The sequence below is a fragment of the Acinonyx jubatus genome, chromosome D4 (assembly GCF_027475565.1).
Source record: "Acinonyx jubatus isolate Ajub_Pintada_27869175 chromosome D4, VMU_Ajub_asm_v1.0, whole genome shotgun sequence".
NCBI classification, from domain to species: Eukaryota; Metazoa; Chordata; class Mammalia; order Carnivora; family Felidae; genus Acinonyx; species Acinonyx jubatus.
The window spans coordinates 46,280,418-46,301,415 of record NC_069391.1 but is presented as its reverse complement, the minus strand read 5'-3'; the positions used below and the strand labels follow the sequence as shown (position 1 = coordinate 46,301,415).

The 20,998-nt window shown below is 40.4% G+C and overlaps 1 long non-coding RNA gene across 1 annotated transcript; it reads right to left on the bottom strand.

Moving 5' to 3' along the window:
• Positions 1-571: 571 nt before the first annotated feature.
• Positions 572-19,901, bottom strand: LOC128312190 (uncharacterized). The gene is made up of 3 exons (XR_008291159.1): positions 18,228-19,901; positions 16,078-16,140; positions 572-7,115 (listed from the first exon to the last, which is right to left on the bottom strand). It is a non-coding gene; the product is annotated as an uncharacterized LOC128312190 (long non-coding RNA).
• Between the last annotated feature and the right edge of the window lie 1,097 nt (positions 19,902-20,998).

Here is a 20,998-nt window from a genome sequence, read left to right as displayed (position 1 = left end):
AGTACTGGGGATCTCCTTGAAATACAGCTCAGGTTCTACCACTATTCCTCACCTGCAGACCTGACCTCCCACAGAGCATTCATGGTCATTCCTGACTCAGTCTCAAGCCTGTTTCCTGCTCCATCTCTCCACATACTTAACACTTGTTAAGTTCAAGTTAGGTCTCCTCCCAAAATGGCTTTAATAATACACCATTAACTCACCTCCTCCCCTAACCCTGTTTTGCCCTCTCTATTCCCCATCTCAACAAATTAACACTGAGTGTAAGACATGACCAAGTTAGAAATCTCATCATCAGTCAAAACCCCTACCATTCCTTTGCTCTGATTTTGAATGTAATTTTTTTTTTAATTTTTTTTCAACGTTTATTTATTTTTGGGACAGAGAGAGACAGAGCATGAACGGGGGAGGGGCAGAGAGAGAGGGAGACACAGAATCGGAAACAGGCTCCAGGCTCTGAGCCATCAGCCCAGAGCCTGACGCGGGGCTCGAACTCACGGACAGCGAGATCGTGACCTGGCTGAAGTCGGACGCTTAACTGACTACTGCGCCACCCAGGCGCCCCTTGAATGTAATTTTTAAAAAGATTCTATGGCCACTAATTCCTAACTGGATAGGTTTTAGAATTGGATATCACCTCTCATTAGCTTTACAGCAATGGTATAGCTGATCTCCTTTCTTCATATCCTCCTCCCAGCCCCTCGTCCGTATTTTTTGTAACGATCAAATCTAATCGTTATCGCTCCCATTTAAAACTTTTTTTTTTAAGGTATCCCATTGGCCCTAGAAAAAACCTAATCTTCTAAACATAGTATAGAAAACCTATCAAGAGCTGGCCTCTGTTCATATCGGTAAGTCTTGCCTCTCATTACTCTCTCCCTTGTCCCTATTCTGTCATTAAAATAAACTATTGGAAAGTTTTGTAACTCATGTGGGTTTTTTCCTGATCTCTAGACAGTCCAGACTCTGTACATGGCATGTCTCTCACTACTTTCCGAGTTTCAGCTTATATGTTACTTCTGCCAGAAAGATAGATCTGTCTCTTCAAGTCTAAGTTAGGAGCTTCTCTGTTGCTACTCTACAGCACCCTGATACACTCACCCTCACCATTCTGTATTGCAATTGCCTTTTTGTCTTTCTTGCTCATTATCGTAAAAAGTTGTAGAAGATCTCATTAAACTCCTAAAATCTCACACATGAAAAAGTGAACTTTTCCATAATAAGCCAATACTACTGAATTTACTCATTTATATGTGATTTATTTTTCACACTGGTTCCTCAAAAAAAAATTTTTTTTTTTTGAGACAGAGACAGACCATGAGCAGGGGAGGGGCAGAGAGAGAGGGAGACACAGAATCCGAAGCAGACTCCAGGCTCTGAGCTGTCAGCACAGAGCCCGACTCAGGGCTCAAACTCAGTGGCTGTGAGATCATGACCTGAGCTGAAGTCAGACGCTTAACTGACTGAGCCACCCAGGTGCCCCTGGTTCCTTCAATTCTAAAGAAAATACTAAGGGGAAAAAAACTATTTCCATGTAATTTTCTCCACTCTCTTCCTCTTACTTCCTCTGCTCATAGAAAGCAACCCTAGCTACTGGTCCCTTTGAAAACATCACAAACATGTCAGTAGGAGAAGGTGAGTTAACATAATACACAAATGAGAATCTAACAAGCAATCGAGGACTCCATGTACCATTTTCCGCAAGACAATATAAACTCCATTAACATCAATTAATGGTATCTGGAAGCTTATACTTCTATGGATTAGGAATAAGATGGGAAAAAAATATCAGTACTTTTCCCTCTCACTACTATTCCTTACATTCTTTATTTCTCATTCATTCTTCTCTGTTGACAGTGAATTCACCTAGTAAAACTGAGCTCTTGGGTACATAATTGCACTATAGGTATCTGAGGCTTCCATTTACCTCCAACATGTTTAAGTGGGACCCAAGTAGTTGCCCAGCTGTTTGACTCATCCAAAAAAAAATTAAGTCTTAAGACCAATACAGAAATATGAATACTGCCTTTCAGTAGCAAAGAGGTCAGTACCTCTCCCTTACTACACATTCCTGATGAAAACTAAAAAGGCAAATGCTGCTTGTGTCTAACAAGGCAGTATCTCTTTAAATTGGGCAGTAAAAGCAGAATTTTCAGATGGGCACAATTACAACCCCTTCCCATGGAAAACAGAGAGGAAATGACACAAAATAATGCAGAAATATTTGACTGGTATTCACATTCTAGCTTGTAAACAATTTCCAATTCACTTGCCTACACAGTTAGCCATCAGTCTAGATGTAAAGAATTTAAGCCCAAGAAACAGGAAGCATCAGTTCTGACACATGTGTGTTTATTTTGGTGGCTCACATCTGCAGCTTTTCCCCCTCAATGTATCCTTTCAGAGCCAAAATGGGAGAGTTACTGGGCCCACATCCATCACTGTGATTGTGATAAGCCGAACCACCCACAGCATCTTTGGAAGGAAGTTATTAGTTTTATGATGAAGAACTCCAACCCATATGGAGGCAAAGTCTAGAGGTAAAGGAAGTCTATTCAGTATGATTGACCTTATTCAGCATACCCAATGGTGTCCCAGGATTGAACTAGTCACATTCAGTTTAGAAGCAGCATATTCAAATGGATGTGTTCAGACTGATGTTCAAAGGCATCTGGTGCTCTTCTCGGAGTCCAACATCAGCAAGAGATCTTCTTGAAGTCATCTTGTGTTGATGATGAAATTACTTCCAAATAATCAGGACCTCTGATAAATAGTGAATAACACAGAAGTGGAGGGCAAAATTGCCATTACCAAATCTACAAATCTAAGGGTATAAACTTCACAACATCAGCCTTGACAACTACACTGCATGAACCTGAATCCTGTGATGGAAAAATCTCCTATATATATTGAATTCCTGGGGTCTAGAACAGGGGTTGACAAAAACTATGGCCTGCTGGGCAAATCTTGCTGACCAATAAAGTTTTTGTAAATAAAGTTTTATTGAGACATAGCCATGACTACTCATTTATGTGTTATCTACCACTGCTTTTGTGCTACAATAAAAGAGTTAATTAGCTATGGCAGAGATCATAGGGACTGCAAAGCCTAAAATATTATCTTGCTCTTTACATAAAAAGTTTGTAGATCCCTGGTCTAGAAGATGGATTATTCACCAATCCTTGCTCAACAAAACCAGGTTCTGGATCAAAATTATTTTGTCTTAATTCTATAATTCTTTACTTAAAAGACCCTAGCACTTAAGGCTTTGGGTTGGCCCAAAGACAACCCAACCCTCCACTTGGAAACACTATAGGAATGGGTCCAAATGGCAACCCTACAGATCTGAACAGATGCCTATTTTTCTTCTGCCCATGAGACAGATGGTCCTCAGAGAGGGGAGAATAATTCGTCCATGAGAGAGAATTCTCTGTGCAGCACTAATTTTGGAAATTTATCCCTGATCCATCTGGCCAAAAAGGATTCCTTAGGAGTACCTTTGCTATTTGAATTTGCTTAACATTCAGGAGGGGAATCCTAAGTACCAAGGCCAGAATATCAGGTATTTTCCCTCTAAATGTCAGTAAGGCTTTCCAAGTCTGCCCTTGTGAGGAGAAATTGCAAATACTTACAAGGACAGAAGATGATCGTAAGGATGAAGAACAGCTAACCACTCAGAGGCCCCATTTCAAAGAATTCATTCACTCCTCTGATAGTAAATGACTCCTCTGGTAAGGAAAGTAACACCCAGATATTGTTGCCACATGCAGAAAGGAGAAGGAGTCATATGTACTTTCTGACCCTAGATACCACAGCGCTTCTCATTCTCATTAACCACTCTAACTCATCTTTGATATTCTGACTGTGTTTTCCTAAAGAGCATTTCTTCCTGGGTAAAAACCATACATTTGGAAAGGTAGTTAACTCAGATGTGATGTTTTTCCCCATTTCATTCCTAATTCTGCTTCACAGCATAGAGCGTTTATTGGGTCTATTGCATCCATAAATAAGGAGGAAACAAAATTAGGAACGGACAAAAAAGAAAAGTTAGGCAAGGGGGCATGATGGAAAGTAACTGTGGAGTTCTTTCCATTCAGTCTCTGTTGAAAGGCTTTTAAAGTCTGATGGACTTGAACTTCTACCATTCACTACCTAGGTAATCTCAGGGTCCTCACCTATGAAACAAATAATATCCTAGTTACATGAGGAGTTATCATAACTGAATAAAAATAAATGTAAGTCATTTAATAGTGCCTGGGTAGCAGTAAGTCCTTAATATGTACTTAGGTTTTTAATATGTATTTAACAATCTTTACTGAGCAAAGTTTCTGCTAAGAGGATAGTTGCTGTCAGAAACAGAAACAAAGGTGGACTAGGGGGAAAAAAATCAGAAGGGAAAGGTATCTTTCTTGACTTTCTTCTAAGTCATAAAAGGAAAATTCTTAGAAGAAGAGAGGTCATTAAATTCTATATCTATGATTCGTATCATTAGGAATATAATAACAACTCCTACTTTTAAAGTGCTCTTGGGCCTAAAACATCTGTGGAGTTGCTTGTGAGCCTGAAAGGCCATCCAACACTGCCTCACCCAGTCACAACATGAAGGGGATAGAAGATACTACCTCAAATGACTGGAAGTCTCCGTAGATGTTGCTATGCCATATAAATCAATAAAGAAATAGTTACATGCCCAGAATTATTCAGGCAGAGTGGGTTGTGAAGAAAAGAGTTCCTTCTACAAAGAAAACAGCTGTAACATTAGGAAAATAAGATCACTGACCCTGATATGGTAAAATACTTACTTTAAATTTAGTCTTACAAGATTTTAAGAACCTGTTTGTGTAAAAAATTGTAACACCTTTTATGTGAGATCCCAAACACTTGTACAAAAATGTAGGAACAGAGACAACGAACTAATAATAAACCAAGGAGCGAGAGTCGATTTTCAAGAAAACTAGTCTGGGGACAAAAATGACAAAGGACTTTATAAATGAAAATCAATACCTGAATTGTATCTGGAAGCAAATGGGCAGCCAGGACGGACCACTGAACAAAGATACAATGACTTCTAGCTGCTGTTACTCTTCTAGAGCTCACCTCTGGGGCAACTCCCTGAAAGCCAAACAAGATTACCCGGCTACTCTCACCAGATGCTTCTCTTTTTCCAAGCTCCACGGGTTTAGGTTACATCTGAGCTCACTTTCACCTATGTTGCGAGCTAATTACAAAGAATCCAGAAATGTGGGAATGACCTGGGAATACTGTAGGCTGCTTTAACAAACCCTGGCACCATCTGCTGAAATATTAAGATGCTTGTTTAGAAAGCTGGCTGCCAGAGAAGGAGGTCACAGCGCTGACAGTGGGGACGCTCTCTTTAATAATTACTTTTTACCTCTCTTTCCGGCACATAAGCAGTGAGGCACTGAGCCAAAGGTGAACAGTCCAGAGATAAAAGACCATCTTTGCTTACCTTCTTCTCCTGGTCCAGGTGCCAGCGGGAGAGAACCTAGAGAGGCTTGGTCATCAAAGGATAAGAGATATGGTCAAAATATTGTAGCATGTTTATGTATTTCAGTGAACACCAACAGTTACTTGGGAAAATATGTAAGAATGTCATTAAAATCCTTCTCTTTTTTATAATGAGTTGGCAGAGAGACATGTAAACGGTGCATGTATTTATGGAAGGCATCATGTAAATATGGTTTTATCCAGGTATAATCATCCCTCTGATACTCATGGGATTTGGGATTTCCTTTGCATGCTAGATGTTTCTCTCTCACAGGAGCAGTCAAAAACAGCCTCAGGTTTGTGGACAAAAATCAGGCCAATAGAGTTCTAAGGGGCTTAGGGAAGGGAAGAAAGGAGAAAGGAAAGGAATCATACCAGTGGACAAGAAGTGAACAGTAATAGCCCTGGCACTTCATAGTCTTTCAGCAAAAAATATTCATCAGTCTTTGGGTGATAATGATGACGACAACAACAACAGTAACAACGACATCCAACATCTCTTGAGCACATACCATGTACTAGGGTACTAGGTACTATGCTAAGGGCTCCATCTGTTATATATTAATTCTTCTAACACTCTGAGGCAGGTACTGTTATCTCATTTTATAGGGGAAGAAAACTGATGCTTCAGGCGGTGATAACCTCACCCACGAATTCATCAGCTAGAAATGGGTAGAGCTGGCATGGAAGCCAAGCTTTCTGACTGCGTGCTGTGCTGTGCTCTAGTGCCCATGGACATGGTGTCACAGAGGTCAGTTCACATCAGCAAGTATCCTCATAAGGTATGAGTGGTAATGAGGAAGACAGACATCTTACAAGAGTTCGACTACATGCTTCAGGGAGACAGTAAGTGGAGCTGAAGTCACTAGACATGTTCAAGAATCTTCACTCTTGCAGCTGCAATTACTGGGACTCAGCTGCTGTCCGCCTCTCTGCTCTCTACCAACTGGCTTCCACTCTGCAACTGGCCCAAGTCACTCACTGGCTAGACTGGATGTTAGCTGTTCTTGAGTCAGGTACCAATGGTCCAATTAGCAGAGGCCAGGTACAAAAGCCTGGGCCACAAGGCCCACACACAGCCATGATTTTGCACGAGTTACCAGAGAGGCAGACAACCGTGGAAGGAGCTGGGAACATAGCAGGGCCCAGAGAGCAACTCTGCAACCCTACTTGGATCCTGACTCACATCTTTAGCATTTACGGAGTTTAGTTATACCCAAAAAGGCACACAGGATTATTTCTTGGTCTCATTAGTCTCCGTGTAGTGAATATATAGATGAAAAAGTAGGTATGTGAAGATCTCCTACTAGTAAGTGCAGAGAGTATCAACAAAAACAGACTGGTAACCTGTGAAAGGTTTTTCTCTCTCTTCTCCACTTTGTGTTTGTTTCAATGTCCTGTTTGTCAGGATTAAAGGTGCATGGGTTCTGATTTCCACTTACCAGGAGGCTGGTCATTTTTCATCATTATGTAGAGGGGTGGCTCCGAGTTTAGCTCAACCATCTGTCGTCCCTCACAAGCCTGAGGGATTCACAGCAGGACCAGGAGAGTCTGCCAATCCTCTCGAGCAGGCTCTCAGGGCAGGGTCGACAAGTCACTTCCCAAGCCTGTGTTGACCAGACAGGAAGAGCACATGACTAGATAAAGCCAGACGTGGGGACCTGATAGGTCATAACAAAAGCAAAGTAACCCTGCAGGAGGAAAAAAACCCACCAGTGCAATATTCACTACCAAAGCCACAAGTGCTCACACTGGTCACTGCCTTCAAACTCCAAATGTCTCTCAAGCAAAGAAGCTAAAAATGGTCTTATGGTAAGACCTTTTTATGCAAACAAAAATTAATGAGGTGAACATTAACTAGCAACATAAGCTAAAAGATGAACAAACCTCTATAGTAAGCATAATCAATCCACTGGAAAGAATACTTAACTTTTAAAGGGGCAGGGCATTTCAAAACTTTTTCCTAAGAAAACTAAGTTCTGAAGCCATGGATATTAAATATTATTACAGTAGATCCCCAACTATTAACACATTTAGGATTGTAACATCCTACATTGTGCTGCTGACAACTTTTCCAAGAAAGCCTATCAGGTCTGGAGTTCACACGAATATCTGACCAGATCTGCCTGCCATTTGCCAATCTTGTTAAATTCAACAAGCCCTTCTACCTGGCTGAGGTTTAGATTCTTACCTATCCACCCCAATCCCACCTATAAATGAGCAACATTGGCACCTGCCTTATCTATTTCCCAAGATTATGAATACTTTTATAACTTTAAAACCTTGAGGCAGGCATACAGCATTTTCATTTTTAATAGCTGGATGGACTCATATCTGTTTTACCCTAGCTTTTAATAAAATAAGGTGAATGTTGAGGTAGGCTCCAGACTCCATGTTCAAATCCAAATTTAAACCTCAGCTCTGCATATAAATCTTAGGAATTTATTCAAGGTTGTATCTCCTCAGCTATAAGAGTGGAATGCACAACAACTCATTTTATGGAATTGTGAGGGGCCTCACACAGCACTCGGCTAATGGTGGATACTTGATGAAACACTGGTTGTCTTCTAATCCCATGGCCCCTTCCAGCTAAAATTTCTCAAATTACCTGATGGCTTTGTGATACCACAATTTCCTGTAATATAGTAAGTGCATATTTATGCCATGCCCAAAATGAACACTAAACCCCATTTTTTTCCTATTTCCCAGAAAATAACCTTCCAACTTTCAATTCTTTGTTCCAAAAGCACAAAGAATTGAAACAAAAGAAATGACAGGGAGCATGAATTTTAAAATCCTGATCCCTGTCATATAGGAAATACTACTCTTAGCAGTTACTTTATAGATCTACAATGAGTCATCTTGTATTATTACAGAAGTAAGTGGAAAACTAAGGGCAAATGAGCAAAACCCCCACATACCCAAACTTCACCTGCAAATTTAAAAAAGCAAAGCTTGCGAGTATCACACCCACAAGTAGTGAAGCAACTTTTTTCTTTCATTAGGACATATCAACAACTTAATGCCAACCAAGGAAGATCAACAATGGTTTAAATGTTGCATAAAAAGAATCCTCTAGAAATTTTTAAAAATTTCATGATACGAACAAGACTATAAATTCGAAGAGTTTTCCTTTTGAGATGAATATAAACATACCTATTAAAACCCATCCAACATCGATGTCCCTGCAAACTCAGCAGTCTTACAAGGGTGGGGCTCACTACTTCCTGACCACACTGATCAACTGAGTCATTTATAAGCCTTAAAGGTACCAAGGCTCTCAATGGATAAATGCAGGAAAACACCTTGAGGCAAAGTAGTAAGCAGCCAACCCTCCATGCACAAGATCAGCCTTAAATCGATTCAAAAAAGGAAAGACTGGCTGGCCATGTAGGCTGCTGAGTTCTGATCAGTATTTGTCATCCTTGGCAAGAGGAGCAATGAGAAATTATCAGTTTTTAGAAGGAAGTGGAACCTTAGAAAAGCTGAGATATGTAATTTTCCTTCTAGACAGATAAAGAGGGCAATGCTTCTGGCCAACTCATTCAGTGGCTTCCTTAAAACTGTACAAACATTATTTCCCTGTTCTGTTTATTTTTATATATGAATAGACACACACACACACACACACACACACACACACACACACACACACACACTCCCTTCTCACAGTGACCACAGAACACTTTTCCATCAACCTCAGTCCTTCACAGGGTAACTTTACATTAAGTCGGTGTAGAGCTGTTGTGGACTCTACCTTCAGTCTTTGGTAAAAGTACCCAGAGAAATGGCTACACAGGTTCTCAACTCCATGGAGTTCAGCCATCCAAATGGTATGGAAATAACCCAACACCAGGAGCCAGCCAACCACTGTTGCAAGGTATGCAGAGACAGGACAACTCCCAATGCTTACATCCCAGACCTACTGAACCAACCTCTGGATCCAGCAATCTTGTGTTTTAACAAGCTCCCCAGGTCCATCTTAGGAATGTTCATATTTGATAAACACTGTCTCAGAGTACTTCCTTCTCTAACTTTAATGTGCAACCTGGTAATGCTGCAAAAAATGCAGATTATGGTTCAGTAGGTTGGAGGGCAGAGACACAGTATGTCTGCATTTCTAACAAGTTCCCAAGTGATGTCAAGTTCCCCACTGATCCACGGACCATATTTAGAATAGTGTGACATTAGAGAACAGAGTCCAATACCTTACTCTGTGTACTGTAATAATTTATTAGCGGTCTAATCTGGGAACCAAAATTACATGATGTTGAAGGGGGAAGAGTGGTAATGGTAAGTAATCAGACACAGCCTGAGATACTGTGCATTCTAGAAGAACCCATACCTTCCCTTTTTATGCACTTCAATTTAGATAGCGAGTGCTAATACAAAATGTATTTCCAAGTGTCAACTCACCTGATACTGCTCAGTTTCTAAATTACAGCCTGGTACCTGGAGGTCTGCAATTCTAATCACATAGCAAGTGCTTGTCATTAGTCAAGCCAATCACTTCTCTTTTACCCAAGTTCCTCACCTGCCAAAGGAAGGCCTTTATACCAACTAATCCACAGGCTTATGCACTCCTTACAGGTACAAAGCATGCATGACCAATAAGAAACATGAAAAACAGAAATACCCACAACTGCTCTGACATCATTTTCTACACACAGAAAGCAGGAGGACAACAGTGTATGTTAACCACCAAAAGAACAAATGTTCTCTGGTCTCTGAAGGCAGAAAAATAAACACTTAATCCAAACTAGGTTCCATTAAAGCTTGTGAGCTTCCGGATTTGTTAGAGGTGCATGTCTCACAACAAAGGGAATAATTGGGGTTCCAGTCCCAAAACGGATTCCCCAGATCATACTTTAGTTACCAAATACATAATTTGGGGCCCCTGAGTGGCTCAGTCAGCTAAGCATCTGACTCTTGATTTTGGCTCAGGTCCTGATCTCATGGTTGAATCCCAAACAGCATGGAGCCTGCTTGGAATTCTCTCTCCCCCTCCCTGCTCACTCGCTCTCTCTCTGAATTCTCTCTCTCCCTCTGTCTCTCCCTGCTTGCTCGCTCTCTCCCTCTCTCTGTCCCTCCCTTCTCTCTCTCTCAAAATACACTTAAAAATTAAAAAATACAGTATTTATCATTTACCCATCCATTTTATTTAGCAATAATGAAAGAAGCTAAAACTTTTTTTTTTCTTCTATCCAGGGTTTGTCTCCTCAAGCCTTGGATTTTCCTATCTATAAAGGGGGGTATAATATAATGAACCTTTCAGAATTATCGTGGAAATTAGCAACAACTCATATGAAATGCCCAGACTCATGACTGGGTCATGGTTGACATTGAAGAGAAGAAAGCCATTATGACAAGACAGTTTTATATGCTGAGAGTCCACAGGAGACAGAAAGATATCTGTCCACATACAATCTAGAACTCCATGCACATGTTGGAATCTAATCTCCAGTATGATGATAATTGGAGGTGGAGTCTTCGGGAGATAATCAGATCATGAGAGTAGACTCTCAGGAATAGGATTACTGTCCTCATACAAAGAGGCCAGAGAACTGGCTTGCTCTCCCTTCACTATGTGAGATCACAACAAGAAGTTGGCAGTCTGTGATATGAAGGAAGACCCTCACCAGAACCTAACCATGCAGGCACCCTGCTCTCAGATTTCCAGCCTCCACAATGATGAGAAATACACTTGTTGTTTATAAGCCTCCTTGTCTATGGTATTGTGTTAGAGCAGCCTGAACTAAGACACCATACTTAACGTCCTCATATTCTTGTATGACTCTCTCAGGACTTGGATTTAGTCAAGAAATGACATTATTCAAGCTATAAACTCTAAGCAGGGAATATTCTATTACTTAAATTCAAAGAGGCAAGGTTACTCTTCTTACTATTAACACCATAATATTTCCATAAAAAGGGGAAGAGCTGTGAAATCTTGTGTTTATGAATGTATACCACGCCACCTGGGACCCCTGAGAAATACAGCCAAAGACATTTCAACTTCTCTTCACATTTCTGCCTCATTCTTACTAATACACACACTATATAGACATAGGACCAGGTTATACACTGTTCAGGAGAAAAGACATTAACTGCTCATATTCCTAACGTTCACATTTAGATGGCCTTTTTATCCAAGGAGAAGAGAAACAAAACATGTAGAGCAAGTCCCTGGGAGTACAGACCTGCACTTTCTGCCCGGGCACTGTAATTCCTTTCCCATGCTTTCCCTGGAGTCATCATTTTACAATGTAGGTATTGTTTCCAACCCTGACTCGCCCTCAAAACAAGCAAGCAAACCTGAAATGTTTAAAAAACACAGATATTATAAGCATTAATTTCCTGATAGAGAAAATACACTTAGGAATAAACTAGGTCTCACACCGACTCTATTTCTGAGTAGGGAACAGCTCCTCAAACTTCATTCTTCCCCTTTATCTATCCTCCAAGTATGCTGAATTGCTCATAGTGTACAAGGTGCTATGGTGGACAGAGAAGAAAAAAAACACTAAGCCAAATCACAGAAACATCCCACCCTAAGGAATTTCCCAGTCTAGAAAGTGAGTGACAACACGAACAAACCTATCTATATATTATGGACTTCATACATATACACCCCCTACCCCAGCTGGACTGTTTTCCAAGAGGAGATGTATTTGCAGCAGCAAACCCAAACTACCTCATGTTAGGGTAAAATCAAGTTATTTCCAACATGGCTGCCCACTATTAACCGTCACAACAAACAGTGTTATTAAGACTACAGCGAGCTGTAGCCCTCACTCAACTTACTAACTGTAGTCCTTGGACAACTTACTTTACTTGTTTTTATACACACATACACACACACACACACACACACACACTTTTTTTAATTTTTTAAGGTTTACTTATTTTTTGAGAGAGTGAGTGAGCAGGGGAGGGGTAGAGAGAGGGAGACAGAATCCAAAGCAGGCTCCAGGCTCTGAGCTGTCAGCACAGAGCCTGACATAGGGCTCGAACTCACGAACTGTGAGATCATGACCTGAGCTGAAGCTGGACACTTAACCGACTGAGCCACCTAGGCGCCCCAACTTCTCTGTATTTTTTGAGAGAGAGAGAGAGAGAGAGGGGAAAGAGAGAATCCTAAGCAGGTTCCACACTGTCAGTGCAAAGCCTGAATGGGGGGGGGGGGGGGGGGGCGGGCGGACAATCTCATTAACCATGAGATGGTGACCTGAGCTGAAATCAAGAGTCAAACGCTTAACCAACTGACTCACCCAGGAACCCCGAGTTTCTTCGTTAAATCCCCTTTTATTCCTCTGATAAACAGGGATTATTAGAGAACTTCTCTTGTGATGTTAAGATTGAGATACTGCATACAAAGTGTTTAGCCTGGTGCTTGGCCCAAATACGCAGTCAAATATAAGTTTTCTAGGTGAAAAATGAGGTAGGAACAGACAACCACAGGCTTCCTGGAACCTGAAAAGAATACAGCAGAAAAGGAAGAGGAAAGAGCCAGAGTAGGAATAACTTGCATTCCTGTATCTTCTACGGCTCATTAACCATTATACCAAGATGTTTCTATCTTGGCTGAAAAACCTCCCTGCACTATGAAGCCCATATGGGTCTTGCCCTAGAGCCAAAGAACCAGAATCTAGCGGTGAGACTCAGGTATTAATGCCCCTAAACTAGTAAGCCCAAAAGTGAGTGTCCTGCACACCGGAGCTTGAGAACCACTGTGGAAGACAAAACATTTTATAAGTGTCACAGTTTGTTTGAAACATGTTTCAGTTAAGATCTGATGCTTTACTTTGAGACTAATAATATGCCAGCTGTCTGGTCTTCAAAATCTTAGGATCACTGTGCTAAATTCCATCAGGAAGTCTTCCTATGGGGGTTTTCACTGATTCACCAGCACAACCTCACCCCCACCCCCCCAACCCAGAGCTTCCATTCATTTGTGACAGAAAGGAGAGCGCTGTCCTCACTCCTCTGTCCGGGCATTCTGGCCAAGCTGTCGATCCATGTTTCCACATCTATTTTTTCTCACTTACCAGCATCTTTGTTTAGTCTTTAGTTATTCAAGATAATGCTACCACACTGCCTTCAAATGGATTCATAATCAAATATGAGTATTAATAAAATCTTTGTCCAATAAATATACTTCAATTCTAATGGTCGTCGTGCAGTTATACACTGGTTAGGTTTCCAAAAGGTTTAACAACATAAGAAATGGTCTCAAGAAGTTTGTGTAAACAAGTTTGCCCCATCAATAATTCATATTACAATTAATCTTATTCAGAAGGGAAGAGAGGACAATGTCTTGTATTTTGCTGACATTTTCGTGTGTTCAATTCAAACCATGATAGTTTAGTAGGAGACTATAATAAAACTGAAAAATAAAGTCACCCAAAGAGATAAAAATTTCACGGAAAAATTTATTAAAATTAACAGATTAGGGGCACCTGGCTGACTCAGTCAGTGGAGCATGCGACTCTTGGTATCAGGGCCATTAAGTTCAAGCCCCATGTTGGGCACAGAGCTTATTCAAAAATAATACTAGATTAATTTTTAATTCATCAGTGTTCATACCTCTACAATTATATGACAAATTCTATTGGAGGGAGGGTGTGATTAAAGAAGAAATACTCCACTTGACCTATTAACAGATCGAAGCTGGCTGATCAAACAGATTGCCATCTGGTCAATCAATAGCCATTTGAAAGGCTGCTCTAAAAATATCTTCATGTAAGTGTCTAAATCTCAACAAAATGTAATGATTCCTAATTAATTTATGCTAGCCAGAAGGAAACAAACTTTCACTGCATGTTTTAGATTCCCACTTACAATACAATTACCAAAACCATCCGGTATTCCCAAATTATTTCTCCAAATAAAGATGAAAAAAAAAAATATATCCTGGTTTCTCCTCTACCTTTCTGAGAAGCCACTGTAAACTAGTCTTGGGCACTAAAGCAATCTCTAACAGCCTTTAAAATAAAGCAGAGCCCATCAACCTGCTGTAGCTCAGTACACTAGCAGTAAAATACAGAAAATATATATTTTCTTATTTACACCAAGGTAAATGGCTACAGTAAAGTAAGTAGGTGGCTGGCTACCCACTAACTCTGAGACTACCTACTCTTCTGTAAAATGGGGACAATAAAGAATCCCCTGCCTCACAAGTTATTATAGGATTCAAATATGTAAAAGCATATGGTGAATTCTAAAGCAATATGATTATTAAATACGTACACACATATACACTCTTCTATCAAAACTATAATCAAAGGCAAAAGTGCAGACACTCTACCAACAGTGAAACCCACAATCCCTTCATTTCAGCCGCTGTGTTGGAAAGTGTCAGGTATCAAACTGGAGCCAACGTTCTCTAAGAAGCCACTCTTTCCTCAAGATATAAATCAGAGGCACCAGACTGCTGTGTGAATATCCCTCTCATACCTGCCCATGTAGATTATCCCACAAAAGCCCCAAAAAGTCAAGAGCAACAAATAAGGAGTAAAAGCAAAGGACAAATTATGGAGAAAACAGCATGATGCTGGAGCATAAACCGTCTTCGGGTTTGCACGCAGAGGATTCAGAAAGAAAGGAGTGGTATAGCTTGTTTCTGCATACAGCCGACACAGCCCTCCTGGCTTCCACATAGCAAGGTGTTTAAGTGACTCTGATCAGCACAGCACGCTGACGATCCCATTGTACATTCGATTTGGCTCACGATCACCCAATCGAATTTGCTAACACAGTAGACTCCAGAAGAATCACCCATTAAAAACAATCCAAATACAGACTCTAAATGTGCATAGGGCCTTTTGTGATCTCCGCTGGAGCTTATAGTATCTAACAGCTGCAACTGTGACTGTTCTAGCTAATTGCTCTCAGCAACAAAAATAAACAATCGCTCCAGGAAGAAGACTGTACCCGCCAAATATTAATGTATTTTTTAACAGTCAGAAATCTCAAATCTTGGTTTAAAAGCCCTGCTACCAGTTTAAAAAAAAAAAAAAAAAAGTCTCACAGAACAAACAGGGTTGAGGAGGCCCAGACAGAAAGTCCTTATTTTGTATTTAATCCTCCCCCGCACTCCTGCCCCCTCCCCCCCCAAAAAAGGAAAAAGGAAAGTGCCTGGTGTCTGGAAGAATTTAAGCAATCTGAGATATTTTAACTCATGTATAACTTTTTAACATATGGGGGAAAAGAGTCGTACTGATTGGAGCTATTTTTAAAGTGCAGCTCTACCATAAAAATAGACATTTACTCATAAGGATGCTTGAATAGAGAACAAGCCCAATCTACGTCTCATTGTTAAGAAAGGGGTGAAAAAAGGCTGCTGTGCTTTCTGGAGAGCCGTTTATGGTCCGCCTGTGATGTCATGGCAGGATCCAGGTGCACTCTAACAAGCATCTTTCAGCCTCCTCAATCCTTTTAAAAGTGCCCTTCTGCCATCAGCTACTTCTCTGAGCACATGCAGTAAGAAGCTAGTGTTTACTCAGACCCTTGCAAGACAGATCACTGCAATCAGAGATGCATGGAAGAAGGAAGAAAAAAATTACTCACCCACAATTAGGTTCCTCATCATCCTCTCCTCATCCGGATTCCAGAAGGAAGCATTTCCTTTTGCTAAGGAAAGAAATGGTAAAAGCAGTTGACTTATCACTGCTCTGGGACAGCTATACGTCCTCCATCCATAAGGAGAGGTAACTACATAGTTCTCCTCTCCGCATCCAGACCCTGCTGCTTAGTTGAGGCTTACAACCAAATATCCACCTTACACAGTGGCAAGCAGACATTGAGGCATCTCTACAATCTGAGGCTTAGAGACATCACCCCAGTGTCTGGACCTCAATTTGTCTTTAGCCTGGAGGAATGGAGTTGTAATGGGAAACCATGTAGAAACCCTGAATTTTATATACCTCCCTGGAAAAATGTCAGCGACAATCAATACGATAAAAACCAGGCAATGGCCTTCACGTGCCTTGTCTTAAACCAAAATCAGAATGCATTGGTTTATGTCTGTTAAAAAAAACACTTTCTCCATATACACGTGAAGCAAAACCAAAAAAAGGAAAAACATCCTTATAAAAAAAAATGCTATTTGAATGTTTAAAATGTTTACAAGAAACATTAGATATATAATCATGACTTTAGAAGTGTCAAAGAGGGGCGCCTGGGTGGCTCAGACAGTTAAATCTGCTTCTTGATTTTGGCTCAGGTCATGATCTCATGGTTCATGAGATCAACCCCCGCGTGGGGTTCTGCGCTGACAGAGAGTAACCTGCTTGGGATTCTTTCCTTCACTCTCTGCCCCTTTCCTGCTCTTTCTCTCTCTCTCTCAAAAATAAACAAACATTAAAATAAAAGTGTCAGAGAAAAAAGTGCTCAAATATCTTTTTCAGAAGACTCAGTTATTTCTGATTTGTGCTTTTTATACTTTGTAAATTTTCTACAGGGCTATATTACTGTGGACTTGAAATATTCCATAGGGATTAAAATAATACTGAATGCCTCATAATAAAATACATGTATTTACCTATGTTCAACTTCTAGATGCCATATATATCCTGCAGGACTTAAAAAATCTGATTCTGAAAAAGGACACAATTTATAAAAGTTAATTTAGTGTGTTTTAGTAACTCAGTGATAGCCAAGGGCAAACATCCAAGAGTTAGAAGAGGACTGGGTTCAAGTGCCAGGTCTCCCGTTAGCAAAAGAACCTTTGAGAACTTTAACATCTCTGGGACGGACTCACACATCTGCTGAACAAGACCCCCGAAGTGTCTTCCAGCTCAAAATCTGGGGAAAAACTAGACATAAATTAAATGTTCCACCCAGAAGCACAGAACAGCTACTGGTACAGAGCAGGTGCTCAATGTATATTTAATGAAAGAATTACCAGAAGACAAGTTTAAAAAAAAAAAAATTAAAACGGAGCATCCCAACCCGTGTGCTGCCATGTCACAAAGGGGTTACAGGTGTGTCGAAATGTGGATCTCCTCAGGACTACAACCCATAAAACAAAAATGTTTGTGAAGTGTAACTTTTTAAGCATACTACCGTTACACCAAATAGAAGTCCTCCTTATTAGGATTAAGTTTCAGATCAACGTAAAGAAAGTTCTCACAGCCCTTCATTAGGAAAGACAGCACATGTGCCTCTAACACCTGATACTCAGGCTACTTCATCTTAGAAAACATGAGTAGCAGTTTACTTGAAGAAGCTTTGAAAGGGACTTCACTCACACAACATATGGGTGTAAAACAGGTACCTCTCTAAGAGTAACTTCTGAAAACCGGAACACTTTCAACATATACCTGGGTACATATGGAGAACACACAGCAGCAACCATTCTCAGAAGATGAAATTCTGCTAAAGAACAAGTAATACAGTAGCGACTGCAACGTGTGGCCTGACATTTATGGCAACAGCTGCTTATCCTTTCTGATAATAACTCGGAAATTTTTGGGTGTGAAAGTCAGCATTATTTCTTACCATTATTAAAACCTGCAACTTCCTAAAACCTATTTTTTTGAGAGAGAAGATCTGGAACATGCCTGTAAACACGTGGCAGTTTACTTTCAATGAGGTGCTCAACAGGACTTCCCAATGGGCTGCTTTTCCTTCAGCATCCAACAAATAAAAGCTCTCTGTGTTTTGGATGTCTGACCACTTGTATTTATGGGTCATAACCTTCCCTTCCCCCATCTCACCTCTGTCACTTCCCCTTTGCCCCAAGTGCAGTGCAATCCACAGAAGAAAGCCACCTTGACAACTGCACTTCATTCCAAAGGGTGGATCACTCAGAAGGTGGCTGCCAGTTTCTTCACAGCTGCAAGGAAGTCCACAGTGGGGCTGGCTGCTTCTGAAATTGTCCAGGGAGGATTCTCGGAAGGAGTGCACAATGAAAATCAAAGTTAGAGATGGCATGTCTGTCCGTGATCCGTAGGTCAGAGGGTCCTTTAGAATAAAGAAACAAACCCTCCCCCATTCAAGGGACATTTAAATGGTCTGCGCTTCCTTCCTGTGGCTCTTCATTGAAAGGGAAGGTGTGGCTATTAACTGAGCTTCCAAAAAAACAGAAAAGTAAAAAGCTATCAAACTAAAACTTCATCTTGGAAAGACCTGAGGAATACTTGGATTTTATAATGTTCCCCTCATCTTCTATGAAGGGGATTCTGGAGTGATACAGGTTAAGGAAAACAAACTACAATCCAACATTAAGAGTAAAATGGGTACTACAGTCCTAGAAATAGTATAAAAACCAAAGAAGGATCACTTTACCACCTAAAATCATGGGGTTTGAAAGGTATACACTGTGAGAAATAGACTGGGTCCAGTATTCTGGGGAGATAACTGGGGAAATTTTGTGGAGGGGTGGGGGTTGTTTTTGCATACACTGAACAAAATGCTCAGAATAAATGAAGGTCTCCCTTAAAAAGAAGGCACTATCCTTCCTAGGAACTCCAAAAATCACATATTGTCTGTCATAACAAGTATTTTCAGTGTTATAATAGAAATGGGCAAAGGAATATGAACAAAGTTTTGTTGAGATAGTTTGTATTTCATTATGGACTCAGATTTCTGACTCATCTGAGATTTAACTAGTCCTGGACACAAAAAATATTTAATCAACTCATAGGCCTATACTGAATGATTTAATTACCCAGAAAATACTACCCATAGATAGAAGCTTACCCACGTCTTTGGTCAGCGTTCTCTTCTTGACTTTCCTCCCCCAATCTCTTTCAAATCCCACTTAATCCCCCAGCTGAACTGCTACTACAGTGTGGTTTCCCATTCCCACCCAACTACCCACCCAACACACACACACACACACACACACACACACACAGCACTCTTGCTCTTCTTTGTACTGTATAGCTACTTGTAGACGTGGACAAATCTTCTGGAGCACAAGACAGACTGTGTGAGAACAGAGAAGCAGACGTCATCCAAACATTTATGTCTGGCCCTCTGAGACACTGTACATGCTTGGTTGCTAGAAGGTATTTGAAAATGTTAACACCCATGTAAGTATTTCTAGGGGTTAGTATAAACTACTACATCTTAACCTACATCTTTAGGTAAACTAAAAGTAATGTTAATATTGAATCTGAGGCCCCAAGATTGTGATATGTCTTACTTCAAAGGAGAGTAACACCAGTCAGCATACTTTTAATATTCAGGGTATTTTACCATATTAATGCTTTGCACGTTGTCACCCCATATATTATTTGTTTAGAGAGGTCAAGAACAACCAGCCAAATTCTTTCATCAACCCAACTCTTCAGATAAACAGTGTCTTATTGTATAAAATAATTTTTATTTTGCTTCAGAAAGGTATGGACAACTTAATGCATATGAGAGCACTTCAAATTCACTCAATAATAATTGATAATTCACTCAATAATCTGAAGTCAGATTAAAAATCACACAAATGAGCTAATAATCAAATCTGAGGAAGGAAAAGCAGAATCTAGAAGAAGGGAAAAGCTGGTTCAATCTTGCAAGTTGTAACTGGGCTTATAAAAACTACAGCAAGCTAGCTTGAGACCTGTTCTGGGCTCTCACAGCACTTATGACATTGCGGTCATGGCCTTGTGGCTTGGCTGTCCTCCCTTCCAGATGACAGTTTCCAAGAAGTTAACAGCCACATCTTGCTCATTTTTATAGACTGGGGTACAACACACAGTACACAGATAACCAATAAACCTGTGTTCAACAACCAAAAAAACTTGTTTATTTCTATAAGCCAGAATTCAGGAGAGGTGAATTTCAGTAACCCTACATCAACTGGCTGCCTGTATTAAAGGTGTAGATGTTTTTTAATCCTTCCAAATCAAGGGAACTGAGCCCACTTCTGGGAATTTCCAGAGAAAGAATACAAAGAATAGTAGAGAAAAATGAACCATTTGCAGCAATGACTGAGGCTACAAATGCTCTTCAAACAATAATTATGATTTTAGCAATACTGTTTTCTTCTACTGTTTGAGGTTTCAATATAGCAACAGATACAAAGGATCAAAACCAATGCCTCCTAAATATATCTTCTCCCAATAAAAGGTGTATGTATATTGTTCTGGAAGTATATTAAAATTTCAACATATTTAAGATAAATGCATTTTCTTATTTCAAGGTAACCTTTCTGAGCAGGATGTTACAAGCTTCCCCTACATTTTTGATCCTCTTAGAAAGTAAGGGTAGGACTCTTATAGTAGGTTTATTTAAAAAAAAACAAAAACATGGGGCGCCTGGGTGGCGCAGTCGGTTAAGCGGCCGACTTCAACCAGGTCACAATCTCGCGGTCTGTGAGTTCGAGCCCCGCGTCGGGCTCTGGGCTGATGGCTCAGAGCCTGGAGCCTGTTTCCGATTCTGTGTCTCCCTCTCTCTTTGCCCCTCGCCCGTTCATGCTCTGTCTCTCTCTGTCCCAAAAATAAATAAACGCTGAAAAAAAAAAAATAAAAAAAAATAAAAAAAACAA